Genomic DNA, 12083 nt, shown 5'->3' on the forward strand with positions numbered 1-12083 from the left:
GCATAATCAAACAATTACAATGATATTGGACATATTTCCAATGCATTTTATAATTTATCTGAATAGAACATGTCCAGACCATTTTGTAAGTAATTAGAAGGGACATTCTCAGGGCATCTCATAATTATAAATCAGCAGGGACATTTCCAGGGCATCTTATAATTATTAATCAGTAGGGAAATTTCCAGGGCATCTTTTAATTATCAAGCAGAAGAGACATTTCCAGAGCACCTTATAATTAATCAGAGGTGAACATTTCCAGGGCATTTTCAATTACTCAGAAGGGACTTTTCCAGGGCATCTTACAATTAGTAATCAGAAGGAATATTTCCAGGGCACTTATGATTAATCAGAAGAGACATTTCCAGGATATTTTACAATTAATCAGAAGGGATATTTCCATCGCATCTTATTATTATTAATAATCAAAAGGGACATTTCTAGGGAATTTTATAATTAAAAAAGGAAACATTTCTAGGGCATTTTATAATTAATCAGAAGGGGTATTTCCAGGGTATTTTATAATAAATCAGGAGAGACATTTCCAGGGCATTTTATAATTAATCAGAAGGTGTTGCATACTTGGTGTCATTTTAGAAGGTACCAACTATGAGAGTATGTTACGTTGTTCTTATTTAGATGACGACTTATATATTTGTTGTTCATGTTAGTAAGAGTCTTAGAGTGATAGAGACAGTCTTAGGAATGTTCATGTTGTTGAGTGCTGTGAGATGCTCGATATTATATATATTCATTGTGAGTGTTCATATTGTTGAGATATAGAGACATGTCTTATGTATAACGCGTCCTGGATATGACCTTAAACTATATCCAGTGGTGAGGCAGCAGCTTGTGGGCTTTGGGAAGTGTGGAGCCACCCTTTAATTATCATTGATCCCAGGTCCACTCTGACCCGGAGTGGTAGTACTTGTTAGGGTTCCAACTATGGGTTAAATAGAAACCGACGTAAAAACAACAAATATATTCTATTAAAAAAAATTTCTTCAAAATCTTTGGATTCGGCATTAAATAACCCGAAAAGGGTTGATATGCCGTAAAACAGAAACAACAAACCAACCAACTTATATATAACGAGACACACAGGTAGGGTACAAATTACTACAGAAGAACAAAGCCTATAATTACATGAGAGGAGATTTATGAATATCTTGATAGATAGACCGAGAATGCCTTTGACATTTACGTTTCGACAGTTGTGCATTTTTATAAACACAAAATTCATATTAATATACAACATATTCAAATTAATATCCCACCAGTTTTAGCGAATAACAAATAGGATCCTGAACAGAAGTGTGCGTTCTATCCCAACCATTATCAATAGACCAGAGGTCACCTCGTCAGCGTCAGACAAGGTCAAACTATTTGAAAGGAACTTTGCAGCTAATTCTACCCTATGCGACGAAGGCCCTCAACTCCCCATATTTCCTCCTATAACACAGAACAATCAAGGTAACATAAAATATCCGTGCATGAGGTCGCCAAGCAAATAAAAAAACCTAGATTCCAGTAAAGCAACTTGCCCTGATGGCATCCCAATTATAGTGTTAACAAAGCTTCAACCAGAACTTGCTCCCATACTTACGAAACTATTTAAGCGCTGCCTTAAGGAGAAGTGCTTTCCGACTCCCTGGAAGACCTCATCAGTTTGCCCTGTATTTAAGAATTCAGGTTATAAGTCATCTCCCTCTCAGTACAGACCTATAAGTCTCCTGTGTGTTATGAGTAAGTTGTTGGAATCCATATTAAATAGAGAAATAGTCAACCACCTAAGCAGAAATAACCTTCTTAGTGACACACAATATGGTTTCCGCTCTGCAAGATCTACCTCAGATGTGCTGACGGTTATATCCCACAGGATTAGTGAATCTCTTGACAAATGCTTCCTTTCTAGGGCAATTGCTCTTGACATATCAAAGGCCTTCGACAAGGTATGGCATAAGGGTCTACTTCACAAGATTTCCAGCTACGGTATAACTGGCAATGTTTTCTAAATCATTAAATCATTTCTCTCCGATAGGCTCATAAGAGTAGTGGTAGATGAACAAAAATCGGAGGCCTGCAATATAAATGCTGGAGTCCCTCAGGGGTCAATCCTGGGCCCAACTCTCTTCCTGATCTACATCAATGACCTCCCTAAACACATACTTAAATCATTCTTTAACATCTACGCTGATGACACGACCATCTACGGCAACACATCAAAGGCTGTAAATGACAAAGTTCTCTCTGATTCTCTCTCCTCTGATCTCGAGCGCGTGGTTCAGTGGGGGCATCCAAAACCAAACTCCTATCCTTACATCATCAACGCTCTGATCCCCATCTGGCATCAATAGTGATGGATGGCTCTCGTCTGGGTGAGGACCCTTGTCAAAACAAGCTTCTGGGTTTGACCTTTACTCCTGATCTGAAATGGAACACATACATCAAGTCTGTTGCCAAGGTCGCTGGAAAGATTGTGGGATCCTTCTATTGCTCCAGAAGATATCTCACTACTGATGCAATTCTCTATCTATATAAAAGCCAAGTACGTCCAAGGATGGAATACTGCTGCCATATCTGGGCAGGAGCTGCTAAAACAGCCTATCCTGCTTTGACAGAGTACGAAATAGACTTCGTGGCTTTTCTCTGGCTCTCTCCCGTAGAAGAGACGTTGCGAGCCTATCCTTGTTTTATCGTTATTTCCATGGCAGGTGCTCGTCTGAACTCCAATCTCTGGTCCCTCCTCGCCAATCTTTCACGAAAAACACCCGTCTAGCTGAATCCACTGTGAAAAATTTCCCCCACTCTATATCTGTGCCTAAATCAAAACGCGGATTCCATGAACAAAGCTTCTTTCTTAGAACTGCACGCCTGTGGAACTCTGTTCCGTCTGCCTGCTTCCCTCCGGACTACAACTTGGGTGTCTTCAAGTCCAATGTAAACAAATTCCTAATGAACCGCCCCCTTAATTAAACATTTCAGCTAATCCCCACACTAACGTAATGTACTTGCAATAACCCTTATCCCTGAGTGGCTTCCGGGCCTTGATAAGTGGTGATCACTGTGTAAAAAAAAAATAATAATACACTTTAACTTTACCTTTGTTTTGGTAGAATTACACAACACATGATGATACGTTTATTTCTTCGACCGGTCAGACACGATTCTGTATTTCAGGGATTCAAAGTTGTTATCTGGTTACCTCTAAAAAATCTTACTTCCCAGAGGGTGCCTTGACTCTTTTAGCTTCTCTCGTCTAACTTCTCTTGCTTCTTCGAAATGACTGATCCTGATTCTGACTTATCTAACTAAATTCATAACTCATGACGTCACTGCATGACCAGCACGTGCCTCTCAGACACATGGCATAACATGCCTCCGTGTTTAAGAATGCATTGTTATTCACATGTTTCTTACAAAGCCGACCCTCTAACCTAATTTTCATAACCCACTTTACAAATAATTTTTTCCATTGTCCGTTTTTAAGTTCCTTATTTTAATTTTCATTTTTATAACAGAAACAACATTCATCATTACATCCATTTTTCAATAAACAGATATCTAACTATTTTGTGTCACCTAAACAATGGCAATTCCACATTCCTTATTTTCAATAATATTCTGTATTTATTTTAACTTATGATTGGAATTCTCAATTCCAAATCTAGCTTCGCAAGTTCGAATCCTTGACTATCCTATTTGATATTTACTCACTTACAAGAACAGGCTGCTGGTCTTGTAACAAAGGGAGATTTCCAGTGTATTTTATAATTAATCAGAACGGACATTTCCAGAGCATTTTATAAATAAAAGCATGGGACATATCAAGGACATTTTGTAATTAAATCAGGATAGTTGATTCCAGGGCATTTTGTAATTAATCAGAAATTACTTTTTCCGGGCTCTTTGTAATGTTAGAACATTAAACATAGTAGTCGAAAAGCAAATCATTTTATTAGCTTTGCCTTTAAAGCGTCACCAAGTTTATTGTTCGATGATATCTATATATTTTTTTTATTATTACATTTTCACCCCAAACAAGGCGCATTGCCACTTTGGTGTAGGGGGCTACTATCAGGGGCAGTAACTACTGGGGCACTATGTTGGGATTTGGGCAGCAAGATGTCGGTTCACGTTACACTTGAACTTCTGCATGTCAGTACAGTTAGTGAAGTAGGGATCTGGAATGGAATTTCAGAGTCTAGCGGTTCTGGGGAAGAATCTACTGGAGTAAAAAGATCTTTTATATCTAGGGATCTCTAATGTGTGGGGTGGGATTTAGCTGCCTGTCGGGTTTGTGGAGGGGTCTACGTCGTGGGGACACAAATGTCTGCAGTTTGTCAGAGCATTCACCATTAAAATACTTGTAGAACAGGCAGACGGATGCAACGTTTCGTCGATGGAACATAGGCTGAAGCTTAGATGCCAGTTCATGGCCTATCAGATAGGTGACTCTCTTTTGAACCTTGTCTAGGAGCGAGAGACTAGCAGCAGATGCACCAGCCCAAATGTGACAACAATACTCCATACATTAGCGAATGGTCGTCTTATAGAGGTACAGGATATTTTCAGGTGTCAGTAGTTTTCTAGCACGGAAGAGAGAGCCTACCTTCTTCGCAGCGGCCCTGGCAATGTTTTTAATATAATTGTTCCAACTCATGTTTCCTGTGAACGTTAGGCCAAGATGTTTGAAAGATGTACTCTCGGACACGGAGTCACTGGCCATTACTATTGGTGGCAGATAAGGTTTCTTGTAATTATTGAGGGAAACCAGTTTAGTCTTGGCAGCATTAAATGTGACCATCCATTTATATCCCCATTCCACTACAGATTGGAGGTCATCCTCTAGTGCTTTTGCCATTTCTTTAGTTATATGTTCATTTGTTTTCCTGTCATGCCTGCTATAGAGTGTGGTGTCATCAGCATATATACCCATCTCAGAGGAAATTTTGTCGGGGAGGTCATTAATAAATATTAGGAACAATAGAGGTCCAAGGATAGATCCCTGAGACACTCCCGCATTTATATCACACTGTTTAGATGTACGACCGTCGAGGACAACCTGGATTTTTCTCTTATCTAAGAAGGATTTAATTATGTTAAGTATTCTACGGGTGATACCGTATGATTTAATTTTCCTGAGGAGACCCTGATGCCATACCCTGTCGAAAGCCTTAGATATATCTAGAGCTACGCTCTGCCCTCCCCCGCTTTGTCCAGTGAATGGTATATACGTTCAGAGATTACAGTGAGGATATCTTCTGTGGAACGGGCTTGTCTAAATACGTATTGTTTGTCAGTCAGAAGTTTAGCATCTGTAATGTGCCGGACTAGAGCATGGTTAAATATGGTCTCAAATTTTTTGATGAAAAGTGGGAGGAGGCTAATGGGGCGATAATTTAATTGGTCAGTTCTTTCGCCAGAATTCTTGAATACTGGTACCACAGAAGCAGTTTTCCAACAGCCCGGAAAGTATGATTCATAAGGGCATTTGTTGTAGAGTTTGGAAAGAACTGGAGCTACTTCGGCTGAGCACTTTTTTAATAGCACAGCTGGGATGAGATCTGGTCCACATGCTTTTGAAGTGTCAAGGTTTTTTATGATAGCGTGTACCTGAGCAGGGGTGATTTTTAGATCGTCTAGCGTGGTGTCTGTCCGCAAAGGAAAGTCAGGCAGGGGGTTGTTGGAATGGTCCAGTGTGGAGTTCGAGGCAAACCGGCTGGCAAGCATATTAGCCTTGTCGGTTGCTGAGCAAACAACCTCGTGATTGTTAATTAGTGGAGGAATTGTTGATTGCCCATTGTTTACTACACTGTTGTAGATTTTTCAGAAGTAACGATTTCCTAATTTTTGTGTTTCGATGCGTTTTTTAGTGGTTTCAGTAAATTCTCTCTTAGCTGTCGCTATTTCTTTCTTAACGTTACTTCTAGCTTCTACATACTTCTGGTTGTTTGAACTGGACTTATATCGGTTAAGTCTGCGGTATGCATGCTGCCTTTTAACTGGTACTCAGAATGATAAAAACTAAAAAGACATTGTGCACTCAATGGTTTGTACATGCTTGTCTTTTTTATTCTTTTTATCGTCGCTATTTTTCGTCGTTGTTTAGCCGTTTATCACCTCGCCTGTTTAACAAAGAAAATAAAAAGCTTTTCATTCCGAAAGACAAAGCAAGCCGCTCGCTGAGTATTATTTAATGTCTTATTGTGAGAGAATACATATATGAGATACAGATTAATGTATTTGTAGTTATTTTCTTCTTAAAGTTAACTTGCTAACTGAAATAACTAACGCGACATCTACATCGGTGACATTCGCTGAGATATTGGTGCTCTACATTATTGGCAGTGATTGGTTCGATCGGCTTCCAGTGAGAAATATTTGAACAAAACGCGACGCCATTCGTCATCGTTTGACTTATTTTGTTCATCGCGTTTGGTCTCTGCCACATGTCTCAAAGTAAATCTTGCGTCTCTGAGAACGAATCTGTTTCTATATTAAAGTCAGCTTTCTATGCACTATATATGACCCTTGTCAAAATAAACAAAACCTAACTAGTTTACAACTAGCATATGCCCTCTAATAATAATAATAATAATAATAATAATAATAATAATAATAATAATAATAGTAATAATAGTAAAAATATGGTGTGTAATACGATGGGTGGTTCAAAAGCTATACTTTCTATTTTTTATTCCGACCGGATAAATCAAAGTGGTTGTAAATAGCGTAGTTATAATGATTAAACTAATGCATTAATGACCTGAAAGTCCCATCTCTCTGTTGCAGATATTGACAGCGTTAGTCGCATTGAAAACAATCCCTGTCATGGACGTGGGTCAGAAGCAGAAATGACAAGTACCTTGAGAATGTCGGTGAATATGTAGAAACAAAAATTCGAAAATAAACAAAATATCGTTCGTTTTAATGGCACAATTTCCGTGGCCGTAGCTCTTTATATTTTTGCGTTAAAATAATCCAACGACCCACCTACAATAAAGCGGGCCCGGGCGTATATGCACAGCCACTGTTTATCACTGGCAAACGTGTATTGTAAATTGTGTTGTGCATTGTAACTATCTTGAAAACTTATTTTGCACAAACATTCGCTCATTTTTAATGCTATCACCCGCGTATACGTAGCTACTCAACATTTCAGTTAAAAATGGCAAGATTCACTGTTGAAACGACCCTTGTAATTCCAGCAGATTGGTTTTACACAGGTTGTAAATTACATAGAATTTCTATCACATTTTTTCTTTGAATTTTCACATAACTACATGGCTTCATTCTAATATCATCACACTTTACTAGAGTAAGATGTGAATCGAAAGCTATTTAAGTGTTTAATATTAGAAGTTTTCTTTTACGTTGGAACATATATATGCAAGCCTAAAATAATTGTATTCGTTTTTCTAAAGGTGAGAATCGTGTTCGACTAAGTTGGGAATAACCAACAATAAAAAATAAAATAATAAATCCACGCAACAAGAAAAACATACTTTTAATAAAGTTCCCTTAAGCTGTGTCTCAATAAATTAAAGTCTGAGAATTTCTGTCATGTTTGAGTGCTTTTTTATGAATAACAGTGTCTAGAATATATATATATATATATATATATATATATATATATATATATATATATATATATAACATCAATAGATAAAAGTGATGGGGCTATTTGAAAGAGAAGTAAAAAGTAAAGTATCGATCATAACAGTAAAATAAGGAATAACTAAAGGATACGGAAATACATATCAAATAGTAAGGAGGATAAATATATAATAATGCAAGGCTGATAAGAAAAAAATCTATACGACAACTTAATATGTTGATAGTAGGTTCGAAGTGTTCGTATGTGTAGGCATATCGAGAACAATTGGGTAATAAGTGCAGTACATTTGAAGAACTTATACAAAACAGCAGCTGAAATTTACCTCCTCTAATTAGTAAACGTATATTAATAACTTAAATTTAGATACATGTTTACTTATTTACATAGAAAATAAATAATTAATATATGTATAATTAATAAAGAAATAACAAAAACAAAAGAAAACACTCATTTGATTTCAATTACGCATCTAACGTTTAAATAAGTATTGCCTTATTCATTCATTAAATAATGTAAATTGCACCATATCTTTTAAACGTCTGACGGCTAATGATGTTAAAGGATTTAACCTTCCATTCGAGTGCTTTATACTCTTTAATGTTACCGGCTTTTCACGTTCTGAATTGAACAAAGACAGCCTTTTCACGAATCAAACAAAACAAGTATATTTCCAATATTTTCAAATATTGAACTGATGTTTTATTTTCTTCAAATTAATTTTCCCTCGGAAGTCTTGACCTAACGACGAAAGGGTGATGAACATTTTGATTGTTTCCCTATTTATCTCTTCACTACATCGGAATATGTTTGTAATATGTTACAGCATATATATATATAGGCTTCCTTAAGTCTTCATATACTATGGATACCCACGGTAAGGGTCCCTGTGCGTGAATTTTTTATGTCAAGAGTTGCACAATTTCCAACCACGCCTCTCCTGAGTCAGCAGTGTTGAATACCAGTCGAAAGTTGAGGTTTAGAACGACTGGACACAATGCCGTTATAAGCAGAAAGCACAAATAGCACCTACAATTCCCAAATGGTCACCAATCTGGTTCTAGCAAGTATCAACGTTGCTTAACTCTGGTGATCTGACGGGAACCGGCGTGTCAACGTGATTATGCCGTGTATATATATATATATATATATATATATATATATATATATATATATATATATATGTATATATATATATATATATATAAACAGGATAGCTGGAGTCGGGTTAAGTTTGGGACACGATCACATGATAATAGATCGGAAAGCGAAGAAGAAATTAATAAAGACGTTTTAAGAATAAATCGATGAAAATAAGAAAAAAATACCTATTAAAGTGTACGTATTCAAACTTCGCTTAGAGAAACAAGGGGAAGCGAATAAAAACGTTAATAGAAATGTAGTAAAAATAAATGCACCAGTAAAAATTAAAATGAAAATTCGAGGCGCCTTTCGACCGATACATTTTTAAAAAAGGGAAAAACATCGACGAAAACAATTAAAAAAAATAAAATATTAATGACTTTCGTTTAAAATTGAGGAGAGAAAAAATAAAAATCGACATGACTCCAGATATTCATTTTAAAACTATTATAGAGTGCTGTACTACATCTTTGTGTGTGTATATATATGTATATATATGCATATATATATATATATATGCATACGTATATATATACATGAATACGTATGTACATACATATATATACATATATAGATATATATACATACATACATATATATACATACATATACATACATATACATACATATATATATATACATAGATACGTACATACATCTATATATATAAGTATATATATAGTAAGTTATGAAAATATATATGGCAATCAAGCTACACAGAATACTCGGTGTTAAATTCTTATTCGAATTCGTCAGGCTTATGGATAAGCCTGACGAATTCTCACGAGAATTAAACGCGGAATATTCTGTGTAGCTTATTTGCCATATATATTTTCATAACTTACTACCTAGCTCTACGTATGTACTGAGCACTGTTGAAGTAAATACTGAAAATTTACGCATAAAATCATATCTTCGTATATTATCAATACAGTACTGTTTCGCTGTTTCACAGGTCATCAGTGCGGCTAGACAGGCAACTACCTCAAGCTAGCATTGAAACACGACCGTCTATATATCCCAGAAGAATTCCAGGTTCAGGCACCTTTACTGTAAGTATCCATATTATCAAGACTGAAGTAACTATTATTTTTTGTTTTAATTCAATTATTATTTAGATGTTGGTATTACATATAGTTCTGCTTTGCAATAGTGTTTTAATTCCTAAATAAATATTTTGCATTTGTATAAAAATGTTCATTTCCTCACACCTATTTCTAAATTGTAAGTGAAAAAAAGGGCAAAATGAAAAAAAAATATATCAAGGTGTTAAGGCTGGGTAAGGAGAAGAGAAATAAGGTAATTACTAAAATAATAAAGCAAATAATAAAATAAAGGCATAAATAAAAAAGATATAAAAAATATACAAAAACGGTAGAAATCAAATGTGCGACGAACACGAGGAGAAATAATTCAAAATTAAATGTTAGAACAAAAAATAAAAATAACAAAATATGTATAGAAAATAAAATGTCAGAAACATTAACAAAAAAAAGCAAATTACGAGGATTGTTTAAAAAAAAAAACCCTGCTTTTTTATCGACTCGATTAAATCAGATTGGATTGCAAGTTTCATTGTTAGTATTACTGACTCTATGCATTCATGATGTGAACGTTTCATCTCTATTTTGAAGTTACTAACGGTATCAGAAATAAAGAGTTCCGCCAAAAGCAGAGATGCATCATTGAATCTTTCCATGAAAGAAATGTATCATTCAACATCCAGCGGTCACTCCTGAATCTTTACGAAGTTGATGTAGTTGTGGTTAGCAGAGTTAGGATATGGTTTCCTTAATTTCAGCGTGGTAACAGAGATGTGAGTGGCAACGCCATATCAGACGCCTATGCATAGCTATCAGCATACCGCTGGCAAAAGGGCATTGAGAATAATGATGATTATGTAGAAAAATAAATTCGAAAGCACAAGAGATGGTTCGTCTTAATGGTAACTCTCCCGTCTTTTAAGTTCATCACCGTTTAATATTTGTTTTAAAAATACGATGTATTACTTTTAGAACAACCCTTGCAAAAAAGTGTATGAAACCTCTACAAAAAATAATAAAGAATAAAAAAGAAACGAACAAAAGAACAAACAAAAAGTAAAAGAAAACCAGAACTAAATAAATAAATAAATAAAATATAGAAAATAAGTAAATAAGGTGAGAAATGCTGCAGAAATAAGCAAGCCTTTCATTGGACGGTTTCTCCGCCCACGGATTTGTGTTAACCAATCAGATTGCATGTTATAACTGACTGCCTAGAATATTCTTTGGCGCCAAATTTCCTTTTCAGATCAGATTCCAGGAAAACGTCGATTTGGACACATGTGGATTTCTGACTCGAATCCTAAAAGACGCAGGGCATAACAGACTGGATTCTCACTCGAATCGAGGCATCGAAATTACTTGTTGCTTCGAGACGTTTTAAATGCCCAAATGTGGAGCGGAACTTTATTATTGCAATTACCAATGCCCTTTATTAGGGTGAATTTTTATTTGCACGTTTGTGCTTCAATTTAATGTCTGTCAAGACAAAATTTAGTGTCTACTGTTTGACCCGCCATTGTCTGTAATTGGACAGTTTTCTACATGGACTCATTGTGTATGTCCTGATAGCAGCTCAACTTGGAGGGCAACACTACAGATCCAACCTGCGCACTACTTCGTCAGCGGGAATCCTACCCAGTCTTTATTGAAGACGAATTATTATTCTTTCGGGAATGTTACCAGCCCAATAATGGCAGATAACTGAAGATGACGACTCTTTTGCAAACATGGACCTTTTTACTTTAATAAAATTTACATTGAAGTTTCAAGGTGAGCTTGTAATTTCTGCTTGGTTTTCTTCCATTCTGCTAAGGACAAAAACCTTGTGAGAGAAATCTCACAATAACATATGAAAGGCAAAGAATTAACGAAATACATAAACTATTTTTTTTTATAAGACTAATCGATTTTCCTAGACTTTCCTCGTTTCTATTACAAAATTATATTTGTAACTATAAATTGAGGAAAGACATAACTAATCAAATATTTCTATTCATCGAACTTTTAAACCACTTTTATAATATCTATATCTAACCTCGATTAAAACGACTTTATTTTTAAAATGACTTCACTCCACGACTCCTTTGAATGTTGTCACATTCATTCGCAATGGAAATTACTGATGCGACTTGCACTTTGGCCAGACAACCTGGGAGAAAGAGAGGTGAAGGACAATTCTGCCATTGAAATGGCAAAACTGAAACCAATAAATAACTCATAGTCCACAAAAGAATGAAAGATTCTCTGTTATCATATAGACGTAATCGAATCTTTAC

Source organism: Euprymna scolopes, chromosome 8 (genome assembly GCF_053919585.1).
Source record: "Euprymna scolopes isolate OS-2025 chromosome 8, ASM5391958v1, whole genome shotgun sequence".
In the NCBI taxonomy this organism is placed as follows: Eukaryota; Metazoa; Mollusca; class Cephalopoda; order Sepiida; family Sepiolidae; genus Euprymna; species Euprymna scolopes.